The sequence below is a fragment of the Schistocerca americana genome, chromosome 2 (genome assembly GCF_021461395.2).
Source record: "Schistocerca americana isolate TAMUIC-IGC-003095 chromosome 2, iqSchAmer2.1, whole genome shotgun sequence".
NCBI lineage: Eukaryota > Metazoa > Arthropoda > Insecta > Orthoptera > Acrididae > Schistocerca > Schistocerca americana.
The window spans coordinates 969,390,009-969,409,053 of NC_060120.1; positions in this window are offsets into that span (position 1 = coordinate 969,390,009).

A 19,045-nucleotide genomic window follows, 5' to 3' on the forward strand; every position below is an offset into this window, starting at 1 on the left:
TCGTCCCTCCATTCACGCCTGTCGCGACACCACTGGAGGCGGGCTGCAGGATGTTGGGGCGTGAGCGGAAGACGGCCTAACGGTGTGCGGGACCGTAGCCCAGCTTCATGGAGACGGTTGCGAATGGTCCTCGCCGATACCCCAGGAGCAACAGTGTCCCTAATTTGTTGGGAAGTGGCGGTGCGGTCCCCTACGGCACTGCGTAGGATCCTACGGTCTTGGCGTGCATCCGTGCGTCGCTGCGGTCCGGTCCCAGGTCGACGGGCACGTGCACCTTCCGCCGACCACTGGCGACAACATCGATGTACTGTGGAGACCTCACGCCCCACGTGTTGAGCAATTCGGCGGTACGTCCACCCGGCCTCCCGCATGCCCACTATACGCCCTCGCTCAAAGTCCGTCAACTGCACATACGGTTCACGTCCACGCTGTCGCGGCATGCTACCAGTGTTAAAGACTGCGATGGAGCTCCGTATGCCACGGCAAACTGGCTGACACTGACGGCGGCGGTGCACAAATGCTGCGCAGCTAGCGCCATTCGACGGCCAACACCGCGGTTCCTGGTGTGTCCGCTGTGCCGTGCGTGTGATCATTGCTTGTACAGCCCTCTCGCAGTGCCCGGGAGCAAGTATGGTGGGTCTGACACACCGGTGTCAGTGTGTTCTTTTTTCCATTTCCAGGAGTGTATATAGCAGATTTGCCTGATCTGCACTCACGTAAATTTGCCTACGCAGATGATGTAGCTACTACAGCCCAAAGTAACTCGTTTGAAAACCTAGAATCAACACTAAATGAAGATCTAGCTACAATGAAAAAATACTGTGACACATGGCATCTAAAAATCAAAGTGACGAAAACAGGAAGCACAGTCATGCATCTAAACAACAAGGAAGCGAAAAGGGAACTGCGCCTGGTTATAAATGGTAAAGCTGTCAGCCACGAGAATTTCCCAAAATATCTCGGTACTAAGCTAAATCGCAGCATGACATTCAGACAACACCTAACTATTACTGTCCAAAAGCTAAAGACAAGAAACAACCTGCTCAACAGACTGGCAGGCACCACTTGGGGTTGTGATACTGCCGCCGGCCGCGGTGGTCTCGCGGTTCTAGGCGCTCAGTCCGGAACCGCGCGACTGCTACGGTCGCAGGTTCGAATCCTGCCTCGGGCATGGATGTGTGTGATGTCCTTAGGTTAGTTAGGTTTAAGTAGTTCTAAGTTCTAGGGGACTGATGACCACAGATGTTAAGTCCCATAGCGCTCAGAGCCATTTGTTTGTGATAGTGCCACTCTACGAACTGATGCACTGGCACTGGTGTACAGCGCTGCAGAGTACTGTGCCACAGTCTGGAGCAGAAGCCCGCACGCCAAACAAGTGGATGTACAACCGAACGCCACTCTGAGAACCGTCACCGGCACTTTCAGGCCAACCCCCGTTGAGGGGCTTCCGGTGCTGGCAAACATCGCTCCTGCTTCCATACGTAGAGAGAAAGCAACACAGGACATAGTAGAAAAAATTGAAGCAAACCCAAGGCTACCCATACATGCCGACATGGGAAGACCCATGAGATTCATGTCCAGGAAACCTATCGTCTGGAGCAGAACATTAGGCACAGAGGGCTCCGATGCTGAATGGAAGAATGCATGGCAGCGTCTAAGAAGAGGCGTCGTGGAAAACCATCACCTAATCCACGACCCAACCAAAAGGATTGAAGGCTTCAATCTCAACAGGAAACACTGGTCGCCTCCAAACAGGTTTCTCACGGGAGTTGGATGATGCAAACAGCAAACAACCAAATGGATCTTTACGGACGATTCGTGTTGTGACTGTGGCGAGGTACAAACAATGGACCATCTTCTAGCTTGTAACATTCATGGTTTCAGAGACGGCTCTCTGACGTCGCTCCACAGCTTAACGGACAATAACAGGAAATGGCTCCATAATCTTAAAGTCACTGTGTAATTAACTGTCTTCAATTTATGTGATTTTTGTTCCATTTAATGTAATAATGTAGTGTCACTGACATAATTGTAATGTAATAACTGATACAATTTGTTTCCACATTGTAAGTTCGAAACTTTTAATGATACTTATATTAATCTTATCTGTTCTTTGTAAAATGTATCTGGCAGATTGAACGAAAAATAAAAATAGAGAAAATAATTGTCTGTACCGGGAGTTGGGTTTGAAGGTTGTTTGTTTGAAATGAACCACTCTTACTGATTCAAGTGTTCGCTGGGCGCACTGCCTGGCGTTCGTAGACGTGTTCAGCGTGAACGGTGTCGATGTTTCGGATCCTGTATCCGTTGCCTGGAAGAGTCTGTCGGTCAAAGCAAGCTGGAAGGTCTGTGTAGCCTTCACTACATCGTCTGTGCATCCTGGTTGCATTTATAGACGAGTACTCGTTCACTCAATGCGAAGCTTAGTAGTTCTACTATTCCCTATCTCATCTGTCAATATTGTAAAGGTTGTCACTGAACCTGACCTTATGGGCGCCATTTGTGTTGTGTGTATGTGTTGGATAGGTGGTAAATGATTTATGTTTCACGTTTTATCATACCATAATGTGTATAACACATTGCCAAGAAATGTATTTTGGGCTGAACATCGAAATAAAATGTGACTGAACGCTTACGACACTGTAAGCCCACTTAAGTAGCTGTGGACGAATTCTAATGCTACAGATCAAGCTTTGTGTTACGCAGTTTCGCAATTGAACGAATTCGCGTTTCCTTATTTGGTTTCGCCTGAAGGCTCTCTGCGCCTAAGCTTGTTTTGAAACTGTCTGGTACTTCCATACAGGACTTGAGTAAATCTTAAGCTGTGCCACGAGTGTAATTGGTGTGCGTAAGATTTTTGAGTGGGGTCCCCTGTAATTGTTATTGCGTATTTTAAATTCTGTTACTAAATTGATGTTAGCTGAAGATTGCTTTAAATTTTAAACTGATATCAACAGATCATCATAAAATTGTTCAAAAGTTCACTATATGCATTTTTAAGATAAGGTTAGGGATTTAAATTTTAATGTCAAGTTTCACCTGAAACTTTTAATTGATATGGTAGTAATTGTCTAGAGCTTGAATTTAACATCATTGTATCACCGCTAATTGCCATCAATATTGGATCAGGGTTAATATTTAATCAAGGATATAGTAGTGTTTACTTTTTCTTTAAAAAAAATATTGGAGTCCAGTAACGGCGTCACGCGAAGGCCATTTGGTTGCAAAAAATGAGGCACAAGATTTTTTTAAATCATGTTTGTACGCTTGACAGTATGTTGGATCCAGGTTTTCGACCTCCAAAACCCTCGAGCAAGCTTCTTGTGGCCAGAGAACCAAGAAATTTTGGCAATTTTTCAGGTTTTCGCCTATTACTTGGAAACTATACATCCTGTAGGAAGTGCTACCATTACCAAAATGAAAGAGCATTCGATTTTGCTTTGAATGATTTATTTAAATGTCGAAATCGGTGCTGCCGTTTGGGCGCAGTTGTTTAAGTTCGTTCATTTTTACCGTCTTAGCTACAAAGTCGGCTCTAACGCCTGTAACTCAAAAACGGCCTCTTCAAACGAAAAGTCTCAATTTATCAGAGTTATAGAGCATGAAATGTCGTGTTGAGAATGCATCTAGTTTTAGTCACTATTAAACGTTCATACACGTGAAAGTCAAAATTATTCCATTTTGTTGCTTTTTTGTAACTCAAAATCAACTCTAGATAAATGAAAAAAAGTGTGTTGTTGTGTAACATGCAGTGATTTCTGCAGTAAGGGCACGGTCACTTTTATCTTCACTACTGACTGGACTTAGTGCATTCGCGTACAAAAGATCCGGATCATAACTTATTGTCGACGCCCTCAGTGCAATTGGATTCGCAGTTTCAATAATGGAAGCTTCCCTATTTGAGACGTCCTCGGCTACAAGACCTGAGCATCCTAATATAACTGTGGTGTCACCGCCAGACACCACACTTGCTAGGTGGTAGCCTTTTAAATCGGCCTCGGTCCGCTAGTATACGACGGACCCGCGTGTCGCCACTGTCAGTAATTGCAGACCGAGCGCCGCCACACGGCAGGTCTAGAGAGACTCCCTAGCCCTCGCCCCAGTTGTACAGCCGACGTTGCTAGCCATGGTTCACTGACAATTACGCTCTCACTTGCCGAGACTATAGTTAGCATAGCCTTCAGCTACGTCAATTGCTACGACCTAGCAAGGCGCCATTTATCTTTTGCTGGTTATCTTATAAAGCCTGTACCGTCAGACCTATGTTCTCCAATTATGGAATAAAGTTCAGTATTACATCAACTACGTACTTTATTTGCTATATTAATTACATTGTAATGTACCAGACCTCACGCCAGCCTGCGTGAGTTAAACGCGTGCCTTTCGGTTACCCGTCACTGTGGATTGGCTGTCTTGCCAGTCCACAACAATAACGAGTGAAGGATTCATCCAGCTCATCTATGATAACGCCGATTTTAACATCTGCACGATTGACGGGCTGAATACTTTCTTCCCATGGGAGTAATCGTGGCAGTCATTCCGTACACAGCTATGGAGTCTGACAACAACATTCATCGGGAAGGAAGACGTTCAACTTCTGAATTTTTGTTTACTCAACTGATTCTTCGAAAAGGGGGACAAAGTCTTCTGAAAGATGCTGTCGTTTAAAGACAGATTATTCACCAGATATCATTTTCGATGAATATACAAATGCTGCAGTCGCACAGGAAATGTTTCTCGTAAACAGGAGCAAGAAGAACGACTTCATTTTTATGCTCATGAGGTAATTTGAGAATGGAGGTATTAAGCTGCTGCACGGAGAAGAAAACGCCGATTCTTTAACTGCAGAAACAGCTATTTCCCAAGTTGCTGAGTGTGACAGTGTGGCAATCGCAAGCGAGGACACTGGAGTGCTTATTCTCATAACGGGTCTAGGAAACAACTACAATAAGCTGCACGGGAAGACGGGAAGACGGAAATTAGCAGGAGTGTGGTACTCCAGTAATTCTTTAAATTTCGATCCTGGACTTGCGCTTTTCAGCTATGCCTTCACAGGATGTGATACCGCATCCTCTTTTTTTGGCTAAGTGAAAGGGAAATTACTAAACCTTATGGGACAACAACCACACCTTAAAGCGCAAGCTGCTGATTTTCTTACGCCCGCAGCCTCTTAAGATTTACTAGCAGAGGCAGGAGAACAGCTGATATTATCACTGTATGGCAATTCCAACTGCGCGACTTTGGACAAGACACTGTTGTGGCTTATCTTGCGAGTATGATCAAGAAATTGGGCCCAACGAGATTGAGGAAGAGACACGACATACTTTAGAGGACGAGGAAGTTGGTGAAAGTGCCGCAGTGGATCCAGAAGATCGGATGCTGGCCCGGGACTTGCCACAATCTGCCAAGCGACCTCGATGGAACTGAAATTTGATGAAATTTTAATCTGTGATAAGTAAATTTTTTAATGTTGTCATGCACTTTTATTTGTTCATTTGTATAAATTTTTATATTATTCAGACGTAGGCACATATTGGCAATTACTATGTACTTGATTTTCATTTTAGCAACCCACTCTTACCAATTAAGGCACGGATCAAAACGAATAAAAACACAAATGAACGAAAAAAATTAAAAAGATACACATAGAGAAGCTTTTGTACACGAATGAACTGAGTCCACACAACAGAGAAGGCAGAAATGTCCAGAGTCTTACTGCGGAAATCACTGAATGCAGAGGGAACACCCCGACATCTCTGCACAGGCAAGGAACCGACCACCTCCGGCGAGATGACCAATTGAAGGTGCCCAGAAACGGTCAGAGAACCAGTTACACGTCGCCCTATGAGACGACCGACCGAACGACCAACCAACGATCGTCCCCACTCAAATCTCCTTCTGTCGGGCAACGCATGTGTGTTGCAGCGGTCGGGCGAGTACTGGCTGTCCGTGCCTCACCAGCGCTGCGTCTTCGACTTCACTGCTGCTGCGTTCCGACTGAACTGCCGCGTGCTTCCCTCACACCCGACACACAACGACCCCGAAATACTATCGGTCGCTCCAGAGATGGTAGAAGAGTGCACTTATCGATAAGCGCTGCTGCTGCCACTCACGGGCAGCTAAGGTAGGACGTTAGTGACACTAGTAAATGGAATAAGAAAACGAGGCGGCAGTACCGTAAGAGAAGACGACAAGAAATAAACGGGATTAACACGAGCCTCGCACGGCCCAGACGCATCAATAAGCAGTTACGCAAATTGGTCACATATTGATATTCGTGCAGGTACGACGGAAAAGGCAAAATTCAAAGTTTCGGCCGATGGTTGGATGTGTGATGCTACAGCACAGTTTCTCTTCGAAGCTAGCAATAAGTAGGAGACATGTCGATACCGGGACGTAAATTCTTGCAAGATTCATTCCGTATACTGAACTGGACAGTAACTATTCCTCGCAGACAGATACGTGAACAGTGTATACAGATGTCAGCATTTGGAAGAGGACGTGTGGTTGGGCTCAGAGAAACCAGTTGATCGGCGAATCGTTCGAAATTTGAATAGGAGCGATGCCACCACTGGACGATGCTGGCACGAGTGGGGGAACCACGGCGGAAAGCGGCATCAAGAAGAAGCAGTCGAGCTAGAAAGACGACAGAATCAGAGCAATCATCAGAGAGGAACTCAGAGCCCCAGATGCAATCATTATCATCGATCCGACGTGCAACTGGTGCTTGAGTGGACACGAGGCTCACAGAAAGGCAGATGGGCTCACGGCTCCCCTTGCGCCGACTACCATTGACTTCTGTACACCAAACAGGCCTGTTTGCAGTGGTTTCGGGCACATTCGGCCTAGGATCTTATTCACTGTAGTAGAACTGTCTTCAATGATGATGACCACTTCGAACTGATCCCCGACGACAAGCAAAGACGTGTCTGGGGACTACAAGACAGCAGTGGATACCAGCATGAATGCTACCCGTCAAACGGTCTGACAACATGGATGAGAGTCTCGGGCGATATATCATTTCATAGCAGGACACCTTTGGTTATCATTCGCGGCATTCTTACAGCACAGCTGTATGTCGACGATATTTTATACCCCGTTTTGTCACCTTTCATGGCAAGCCACCTTTGGCTCACATTTCAGCAAGATAATACCCACCCACATACTGCATGTGTACTGTTTGTCTTCGTGCTTGTTAAACCTTGCCTTGGCCAGCAAGGTCACTCGATCTCTCCCCATTTGAGAACTTTCGAAGTATTATGGGCAGCGTCTTCCAACCAGTTCGGGATTCTGACGATCTAACTCGCCAATTGGACAGAATTTGGCACAGAATTCGCCAGGAGGACATCCAACAACTGTATCAATCAATGCCAAACGGAATAACTGCTTCATATGGGCCAGAGGTGGACCAATGTATAACTGATCGGCTCAATTTGTGAAGCTCTTTCTCTTGCATATATCATACAATTTTTCTGAAACTGTAATCATTAGTTTGTCTGTACACCTACCGATTTCCATTCCACTTCGATAATTTCTTCGTGGTGTTCGGTTTCTTTGTCTGCGTGTATACGCCATAAAAACTAGATAGAGAACCAGTCAGAAACAAAATTCTGCGTATTAACTGTCTGCCTTTCTTAATCACATAAAACTTGCCACAGATGCCATATGAACTGAGCTACTGTACAGAACTAGGTCTCAAAGATGATGGCAAAAATACCTGAATTGGGAAAACACAGCATTTATTACCAGTGATAGCAGAGCCTGTAACACATCTGTAGCGTCGCGGTTAAATTTAAATATTCTACTCCATTATGAATGCAATATCTGGCTTCAGACCTTCCTCCAGTGGTATTTGTCTATACGCCTGATTGAGATGTTAGTTGGTAAAGATACACACTACTAATATGGCACTAGCACTGATCTCAAAGCCACATCTTTATTTCACTCACGGTTGTGAACTTCTGAGCAATGTTCACCGCTAAGGATAGAAACCAAGGAGACTAGAGTGGCATAAGGAGATTTAGATGGTTGAATTACTTCTTTTTCTATCATTTTTACCGCAAGTTCCCTTATTATCTTCATCCTTGGTGGCGACAATCTGAAGGGTGGCTTCTTAACCAGAATCTAATTAGTTAATAAAATATGCAGCTCTACGAACTCCCAATTCGTCAATACGGCTCGGAATTCCGCACACACGGTTTCGATCTTTAATTTCAGAAATTCATCTACATGAGCTAATTGTTCATCTAATGAATGTGACTTCTCTACAGTACTTTCTTCAATACTAGATGTATAGTATGCTACTGTGACCACACCCCCTTGCCCATGCCGGTAAATGTGGAATTTTACTTGCGGTTTAAACTTAAAATGAAATTCTGCCCAACCCTGTCAGGAATTAGACGCACGTCAACAGTTAAATGCGCCCACAAAATACATTCCGTGGCTAAATTCTTGATGGCCTTAATGGTAACTTTTTAAGCAAAATCACTAACTGTGACCTTGACTGTCAAACACCCTTTCGCAATCAAACTCAATTTACCTGCAGCAACATATCATCCTGCATCTGTACCGACTTTTCACTTACATATCCTCTGGCGCTACTGTAACCATCAGTAATTTTTTGCCAAAATTGTGCTACCCAAATAAAACAAGGCGCACAATGTTTCATTACTCAAAGCCGCGCATAGGGACACAAAGGTGGGGCTCCATAATAGTTAGCAGCGCTAATTAATGAACTCTCCCCTTGCTGTAATTGCCACAATTCTTGTTCTCGGCATTTCTGCCGCACGCATTCCTTCTTACATTCACAACCTCGCTACAATTCCACCGAATTCCTTTAGACGAGGACCTCACCATATCTCATTGCGAACTAATGTTTCTCGGTGCCCCTTTTTATTACAGTGTTGCCCCATCTTTCCTCCTGCTAATTTTTTTTCCCAAGCTTGTTCTCTTACGGTTTGTCTATCTCTACGTGAATCCATAAATACTGAAGACAGAATTTCCTCTACTACCTCGTACAAATGAGCCAAAGTCCTGGGGATCCGACAAAATACCACTTTCTGTGTACTCGCTATACGTGAGTTCCAAGGAGCCCAAGTCCCTTTTAACTCGCTCTACATGATTTATGAATGATTCTTGAGTTGCTTGTTCAAAGACGTACTGATTATAGAATGAAAATTTCGCTCTGTAGCGAAATTGCACTCATATGAAACTTCCTGGCAGCGTGAAGTTTTGTGCAGGACCGAGACTCGAGCTCCGGTCCTTTGCCTTTCTTAGGCTCTTTCTACTGAACTACACAGGCAACACTCAAAACCCGTCCCCACAACTTTACTTTCTTGGAAGGTAGGGGACGAGGTACTGGTGGAAGTAAGGCTGTGAGGACGGGTCCTGTGTCATGCCTGGGTAACTCAGACGGAAGAGCATTTGCCTGCGACAGGCGAAGGTCTCGAGTTCGAGTATCGATTCGGAACACAGTTTTAATCTGCCAGAAAGTTGCATACTTATTATTGCTTAACTCCAGGAGAGCTCTCGCAGAAATTATTAGGCAAATTCCAGTCCCAAGTTGTTTCCAAGAGTTAGTTTCTCGTGTAGCCTGTAATAAATCTTGTAACAAATCCCTATGTTTCGAAATGTTAACGAGCAAGTCATTTTTAAATTAGAACTTCTTACCTCAATGTTAAATGTTAAATGTTTTTGGTTCTCGTTCATTATATGTTTTGTAAAAAATGAAATACAAGTCATCTTCTTGTATCGTATCCAGACCGCAAGCTGTCAGGTCCTGTGTCTTTTTACGTATTTTGGTTTGCATAATAAGAATAATAACGCTTAATTATGTTTCCATTTAATGATAGCGTAGTTAATTCCATCTACCAATAATATGTAAAGTGGTTTCCTATGCCTCAGGCAGATAAATAAGTTGGGAGTGGTTGGTTTGGCGACCCAACGATCACGCGTCATCACTGTGCCATCGTTTATGCATTTTCATTTTAAAAAGTAGAGCCTGCAATATAATGCCCGATTACCACTGTTACTACGACGATTACCACTGTTACTACGACGACAATCATTTGTTAAACTGAAACTCAGAGACCTCTATGCCTCATAGAAATTACACGTAATTACTAATTGATCTTCAGATTCTTCGAAGAGACAAATAGCTCTGAGCACTATGGGACTTAACATCTAAGGTCATCAGTCCCCTAGAACTTAGAACTATTTAAACCTAACTAACCTAAGGACATCACACACATATATGCCCGAGGCAGAATTCGAACCTGCGACCATAGTGGTAGCGCGGTTCCAGACTGAAGCGTCTAGAACCGCTCGGCCACAGCGGTGGACGAGACAGCAGACGTTTAAATCCATTAATTAATTATTCGTAATTATATTGTCCTCTTGCTATCGTCATTGTGGTGCGACTTTACGTCAAAACCATTTTACTTTCACTTCTAAACATTTGCAAACATTTATAAAATCAACACAGATGCGAGTCTAAGTTATCATTAGACTCTTCACTCAAACTGAATACATAATTTTGAAAGGAGATTAAGACACTAAATGTCCAAAATAGAGTTATGCGATTTGTTGTAGTACATGCCCAGATATAGGGTTTTTGATTGAAAAAGACACATGTCTAGGCTATTTCTACCCATTTCAACATTGCGCAAAATGTTACGTTTATTTTGAAACAGACTCGTATCGTCTTCAAAATAAACGCCAATAGGGGCACCAGCCTTTTCAATAGTTGCAGGGGCAACACTCTGGATGATTGACTGATCTGGCCTTGTAACACTAACCGAAGCGGCCTTGCTGTGCTGGTACTGCGAACGGCTGAAAGCAAGGGGAAACTGCAGCCGTAATTTTCCCCGAGGGCATGCAGCTTTACTGTATGGTTAAATGATGATAGAGTCCTCTTGGGTAAAATGTTCCCGAGATAAAATAGTCCGCCATTCCGATCTCCGGGCAGGAACTACTCAAGAGGACGTCGTTATCAGGAGAAAGAAAACTGGCGTTCTACGGACCGGAGCGTGGAATGTCAGATCCCTTAATCGGGCAGGTAGGTTAGAAAATTTAAAAAGGGAGATGGATAGGTTAAAGTTAGATATAGTGGGAATTAGTGAAGTTCGGTGGCAGAAGGAACAAGACTTTTGGTCAGGTATATACAGGGTTATACATACAAAATCAAATAGGGGTAATGCAGGAGTAGGTTTAATAATAAATAAAAAAATTGGAGTGCGAGTAAGCTACTACAAACAGCATAGTGAACGCATTATTGTGGCCAAGATAGACACGAAGCCCATGCCTACGACAGTAGTACAAGTTTATATGCCAACTAGCTCTGTAGATGATGAAGAAAGTGATGAAGTGTATGATGTGATAAAAGAAATTATTCAGGTAGTGAAGGGAGACGAAACTTTCATGGGTGACTGGAATTCGAGAGTAGGAAAAGGGAGAGAAGGAAACAGTAGGTGAATATGGATTGGGGGTAAGAAATGAAAGAGGAATCCGCCTGGTAGAATTTTGCACAGAGCATAACTTAATCATAGCTAACACTTGGTTCAAGAATCATAAAAGAAGGCTGTATGCATGGCAGAATCCTGGAGATACTAGAAGGTATCAGATAAATTATATAATGGGAAGACAGAGATTTAGGAACCAGGTTTTAAATTGTAAGACATTTCCAGGGGCAAATGTGGACTCTGACCACAATCTATTGGTTATGAACTGAAGAAACTGCAAAAAGGTGGGAAATTAAGGATATGGGATCTGGATAAACTGACTGAACCAGAGGTTCTACAGAGTTTCAGGGACAGCATAAGGGAACAATTGACAGGAATGAGGGAAAGAAATACCGTAGAAGAAGAATAGGTAGCTCTGAGTGATGAAGTAGTGAAGGCAGCAAAAGATCAAATAGGTAAAAGACGAGGTCTAGTACAAATCCTTGGGTAACAGAAGAAATATTCAATTTAACTGATGAAAGGAGAAAATATAAAAATGCAGTAAATGAAGCAGGCAAAAAGAAATAGAAACGTCTCAAAAATGAGATCGACAGGAAGTGCAAAATGGCTAAGCAGGGATGGCTAGAGGACAAACGTAAGGATGTAGAGGCTTATCTCAGTAGGGGTAAGATAGATACTGCCTACAGGAAAATTAAAGAGACCTTTGGAGAAGAGAGAGCCACTTGTTTGAATATCAAGTGCTCAGGTGGAAACCCAGTTCTAAGCAAAGAAGGGAAAGAAGAAAAGTGGAAGGACTATATATGAAACGTCCCCTTAGAAAAATTAGTGAATTACCGTGCTGATCAATCTCTTACATTCTTTGATTTTCAAACAGCTGAGCAAAACTGAACGTCCTCAGACATTTCGCTCTTTACAGACTGTACACAGCACAGCCAGTGATTTTCATACAGAGCGCTACGTGGCGTTACCAATAAGAAAACATAAACAGCCTACTTACATATAGAGGGTCTATACAAGGGCGATGTACTTGAGGACAATATTATGGAAATGGAAGAGGATGTAGATAAAAATGAAATGGGAGATACGATACTGCATGAAGAGTTTGACAGAGTACTGAAAGACCTGAGTCGAAATAAGGCCCCGGGAGTAGACAACATTCCATTAGAACTACTGACGGCCTTTGGAGAGCCAGTCCTGACAAAACTCTACCATCTGGTGAGCAAGATGTATGAGACAGGCGAAATATCCTCAGACTTCAAGAAGAATATAATAATTCCAATCCCAAAGAAAGCAGGTGTTGACAGATGTGAAAATTACCGAACTATCAGTTTAATAAGTCACAGCTGCAAAATACTAACGCGAATTCTTTACAGTCGAATGGAAAAACTGCTAGAAGCCGACCTCGGGGGAGATCAGTTTGGATTCCGTAGAAATGTCGGAACACGTGAGGCAATACTGACCCTACTACTTATCTTAAAAAATAGATTAAGGAAAGGCAAACCTACGTTTCTAGCATTTGTAGACTTACAGAAATCTTTTGGCAATGTTGACTGGAATACTCTCTTTCACATTCTAAGGGTGCCAGGGGTAAAATGCAGAGAGCGAAAAGCTATTTGTACAGAAACCAGATCGTGGTTATAAGAGTCGAGGGGCATGAAAGGGATGCAGCGGTTGAGAAGGGAGTGAGACAGGGTTGTAGCCTCTCCCCGATGTTATTCCATCTGTATATTGAGCAAGCAGTAAGGGAAAGAAACGAAAAATTCGGAGTAGGTATTAAAATTCATGGAGAAGAAATAAAAACTTTCAGGTTCGGTGATGACATTGTAATTCTGTCAGAGACAGCAAAGGACTTGGAAGAGCAGTTGAACGGAATGGACAGTGTCTTGAAAGGAGGATATAAGATGAACATCAAAAAAAGCAAAACGAGGATAATGGAATGCAGTGGAATTAAGTCGAGTGATGCTAATGGAATTAGATTAGGAAATGAGACACTTAAAGTAGTAAAGGAGTTTTGCTATTTGGGGAGCAAAATAACTGATGATGGTCGAAGTAGAGATGGTATTAAATGTAGACTGGTAATGGCAAGGAAAGCGTTTCTGAAGAAGAGAAATTTGTTAACGTCATGTATAGATTTAAGTGTCAGGAAGTCGTTTCTGAAAGTATTTGTATGGAGTGTAGCCATGGATGAAAGTGAAATATGGACGATAAATAGTTTGGACAAGAAGAGAATAGAAGCTTTCGAAATGTGGTGCTACAGAAGAATGCTGAAGATTAGATGGCTAGATTACATAACGAATGAGAAGGTATTGAACAGAATTGGGGAGAAGAGGAGTTTGTGCCACAACTTGACAAGAAGAAGGGACCGGTTGGTAGGACATGTTCTGAGGCATCAAGGGATCACAAATTTAGCATTGGAGGGCCGCGTGGAGTGTAAAAATCGTAGAGGGAGACCAAGAAATGAATACCCTAAGCAGATTCGTAAGGATGTAGTAATTACTGGGAGATGAAGAAGCTTGCACAGGATAGAGTAGCATGGAGAGCTGCATCAAACCAGTCTCAGGACTGAGGACCACAACAACAACAACATATACTCTCTGGTAGGACGTACGCGAACTATGAATCATATGGCGTCGCCTTCTGCTGTACATCATAGGCATAGATGACTGTGATTCAATGGGTAATGAATTTGCAGTGTACGGACCAACGTTTGTGTCTAGCATTGAGGTACACTGTAACTGTACAGAAATAATGTCTTCAGATGATAGTAAAAGAAAGAGGGGGATAAGGAAAGAAGAGTCATATTAACAGCTTAGAATTAAAAAGGCCAAGTTCAGAGGTAAATCATATGCTTCCTATACAGGTGAAATAGTTCATGCTAGATGTTCAAATTGCCATTGCGTATGCTTCCGCAAATGCTTTGAAATGCTTAATGAGGATTCTTGCATCTCAGTTTTTACTGAAACCAACAATCTGCGAAATAAGGATCTTCAAAATGTTATGTCCAATGTCTGATTAAACTACTACCAGTGAAAACGCACAGACCAAAGGAAAGAGAAGAATCAATATCTAGAACATACTCTGTGATCTATCGTGGTGAGAATGAAGATACAAAAGTTAAAGTGTGTGAAAAAGCTTTCCTTAGCGTTTGTGAAGCAACATCAAAACGAACACAAAGACTAATAACTCTATTAAAAGCGGGAAAGTCATCTAATGAAGGGAGAGGAAGAAATGTGGACAGTAGAACTATGTCTAAGCCTGCAGATGTATGTGAAGAAGTTGCTCAGCACAAGGAATAGTTTAACGTTAAGGTATCACATTATTCAACTTGGCGATTCAAGTACCTGAATGCTGACGTAAATGTAAAGATCGTGCATAGTCTTTTCACACAAAAAGATCCCGAATGAAGTATGTCTTTTTCACTCTATTACAACTATTTTAAGGAAACTATTTCTTTAGGTTTGGAAGATTGCAGGTCGTTGTCTGCAGCAAGTGCGAAAATCTGAAAATGTAACTCAAAAGTGACACTCTTAATGACAATGCAGAGAAAGCTGCAGATGCAGGACTCATTGTGCACACTCAAAGGCATAAGTAATTTTACAACAAAATTATTCAGATAAGGCAGAAATGCCAGAATGAAGAGAATGTAATGGAAATTTCAACAGACTTAATGCAAAATGTTCCATTACCTCGTACTCCAGTGTAGGAGTTGTTCTATTATAGATAGCTATGGGTTTTCCTTTTTGAAACTCAGGATCTGACAACTGGCAAGCCAATTTTTACTTATATCACGAAGATATAGGTCGAAAAGGCCCAAATGATGTGTGTTAGTTAATTGAGCATATAAAAATAAATGTTCTAGAAAATGTCAAAGATCTTCATGTATTTTCTGATGGTTGAGCAGGCCAAAACAGAAATCATACAGCAGTGCGCTTTCTGCTGTGACTGACTTCATTCAAGAAATTTGACAAAATATGGTATTACTTTCCCATCAGACGTCGCTTGTACCTGCGAAGCGACCGAGAGTTTGATGTTCTGAAAAGAAAATACTTCGTCAGGAGAGAATTTACAGTCCGGAACACTGCAATGAACTGGTTGCTACGCCAGTTCATTCTGCAAATTTATTTCAACTTGCACACGTCTAACTTTGCCATAGACCACAAACGATAGTGGTCTAAGGTCTATAAAAAGTATCCTCTCTACAGAATCTAGACTTCCTAGAGAAAGAAAGGCCTCATTTTAAATCTCCAGCTGTTGTATGTTTACCACTGCTAAGCTCATGGTGTTGTAAAAACTTTGGACTGCACTGACAGAACGACAGTAAATACTCTAAGACCTACCTCTTGCCGCTCGTAGTTGCCGCGCGGTCTCAGGCGACTTGTCACGGCCCGCGTGGCTACCCCCATCGGTGGTTAGAGTCCTCCCTTGGGCATGTGTGTGTGTGTGTTGTCCTTAGAGCAAGTTAGTTTCAAGTTAGATTAAATATGTGTTAGCTTAGGGACCGATGAGCTCAGCAGTTTGGTCCCATAAGAGCTTACCACAAATTTACAATTTTCCAGAATTACTTACCTCTTTAGCAGAAAGAGTACCATCGTTGCCACGTGAGAAATCCTAAAAGGATGAACAGGCTGAGCCCATCAATGGAAAGAAGATAAACCTCACCAAGCTCCAGCAGTATGTTCTGATGAACATTTGAACTTCTGTAGAGACATTGTTCAATGGAAAATTCTTTAAACGTCAGAAGAAACTGATGAAAATGAAATATATTAATATTGTCAAACAAAAAGTGTGTAAGCACTAATGCTGGAGAGCAATAATCGTTGAAGTTGGAAAACTTATATTTTAATTATTGAATGTCAATTATTATTTGGAATATAATAGGAATTGCTTTTTATGATGAGAAGGTGAATAATTCAGGTGTTTATTTTGAGAAGGTGTCTAAGTGTCGTGATAATTCATAAATTAAACCTGTTTAAAATATCAGTTATTCAAAATACTACTAGAGATTTATGAATCAATCGCCAACAGCATTTCTCCATTAGTCTTTAAAGTCTGTACTTCTTAACTGTTCGCCTTAAACAGTCATTCCTAACAAAATCTCGTTTTGTGACTGAACCCCTTTTCAAAATAATCGATTCAATTATCATTCACCCTCATAGCAATTAATATTAATGCCTTCAAATCACTCTTCCTTGGCCCATGCTCTGCTCTAAAACACCACAGTCAAATACAATAATTCCACTGAAGGGTCTACTGAATTCAAAGATAAATCAAAAACTTCACAACTTTGTGACAAGAGGATCATGGCTCTTTCGTTCAGCCTTACTATTACGACCTTTCTGATTATCTTCGCTACCAACATCACTCAGTTTTCTACTAAGGATCTGGAGTCATCCACTATTTGTGTTAATACGGGTTTTAAACATTATCCTACTTCTTGTCCACGCCCACTAGATCATTCTTTCAAGACAGCTGTTGAAACGGTCTTGTACTCTCCGTACCTGATTGTGGGCACATCTATCCTGACATTCCATTACCTCTAACATTTCTTCAAACGCGGCACAAGTTGCGGCAGCGGGAAAACTTACCTCACGGGGATTGGTAATGCGTCGAATAACCGGCAAATGACTATTTTGGTGTACTTGTACAGACAGCTCACGGGCGGCACCGTCAGTCTACCTTCCTTCGCTGTAATTCATACATTAGCCCGCCTCATCTCAGGAAAGCAGGAACCTTTACATCGGGAGAGATTTGGAAAAATATCAATTTAGTATAAATAAAACCGAAAACGGCTTTAAGTGCTTTAATCCAGAAAACGTCAACCTCAATCAATAAACTAAGTTAATACAGGTGTTTGGGCCTTTAGGGTGAAATGGGTCGAATCGATTGATTGATTTTCATTTAACAGTAACATAGTTGCAAATTTATTGCTAACATCAAGTTAATCTACACTGCTAGACCTTTTACTTGATCAGAACAACCGGCGACAATCGCTGGATTCATAAATGGAATGTTATGATATATAAAATACCATTATCGGTATTCATGACTGTATGGTTTTTTAAATTTGTGTGAAAAAACTGTGTTCTTAATATAACAGAAATTACTCATATAACTTCGAAAGCTTTAAAGGAACAGACGGAGTGAAGTGTTCGATAGAACATTTTAGGGTAGGTAATACGTGAATTTGTGACTTAAATGTAATTGTTGAACTGGAACCTTCACAGTTTTACGCAGTCTATTCCGTTTCCATGTTGACAGCTGACAACTTCCCTTCCCTGCATTAAATGATGCTCCGTGAAAGTTTGACAGACGTTTCATAACTTTCTACAGTAAATCGAACACAATGTCGGGTCCTGCACTGACAGTCTACATTTCTACACCTGGGAGAGGGCTGCAGCAGCTCCTTCCGTTTACCTGAACTGCGCTTTGCTAACTTACAAGCCTGGAATTAGCTGACTGGCCACCTAATATCTGTATACAGACACTGGCAAGCTACGACTTCTCATCTTGTTTATGCTCTTGTATATGCTAAAGTGTCCTTCTAAATGGGACTCATGATAATGTTTAAAGACTGCGGCACCAAGGCGCGGGGCAAACAAACTTTCAAGTGATCCCCACCTCGACGCCTGAAACATAAGATCCCGTTTTTGATCTGATACCCAGCACTTGCTCACACGATGAACCTCGCCGTGTAAGAGCACACAACTCAGGATCTGCCTCTTGTTTCACTTCTAAGTTGGTAAACATGGCCGGCACCTCAGTAAGAACAGGTCCCAGGATTTGCAGCTCGTCAGAGGACGGAACGAAATCTTCTGCCCCTTGCTCCTCGTATGAACAGCTAAGTGCATGGGCCACCACTTCCTCACTGTCCCTAATATGCCCCACCGATAATTTGAAAGCCGATAGGCTTTTCTTACGTGGGTATGTAATGGCCTCCTTGTCAGTTTCAAGTTCAAATTCTCGGTGCTCGAGATAAAACTTAAATTCTTCGACCGCGAACAGGACCGTAAGTGCTACTACTCCAGAGTTGGAGGCTTCAGGTTGCACAATCGAGCATGGAAGCATTACTCAGTGCGTCAGTTTGCATGTGTATTTAGTTGAGCGCCTACAGGAATACTCTCCATTCTCCGTTATGGTAGCAATATGTGGTTCCGATCCGTGGACGTCTGGTTTACGGGCCCACTGCCTGCTCTGCCTAAGCAAACCAAAGATAGCTACACATCACAGCACCACAGACATACTCAAAAGTCGGCATGAAGTATCGACCTTGCGTTTCATCTCCCTCTGATCTTCTGCGCTGCGATAGTGCTTGAGTTTTCGAATCCTGGATGAGTGGAAAGAGATCCAGATGATAAGGCCTAAGGCAGGTGGTAGTGAGTGATGTCTCCCTGTATGCCTTTCGAATCAGCCTAGTTAGTTTGTCAATGGCTTTATCAATAAGGGCTTCATATGAAACATCTGCACTGGATCAGACACTGTTTTGCAGCCACCACTCAAACTGGTCCCAATTCATTGATGCTTCTGATGGGTGCCACATCGTGTGCAGACTCTGTGGTCATTTATCATCTGCAATTGCAAATCCAGCA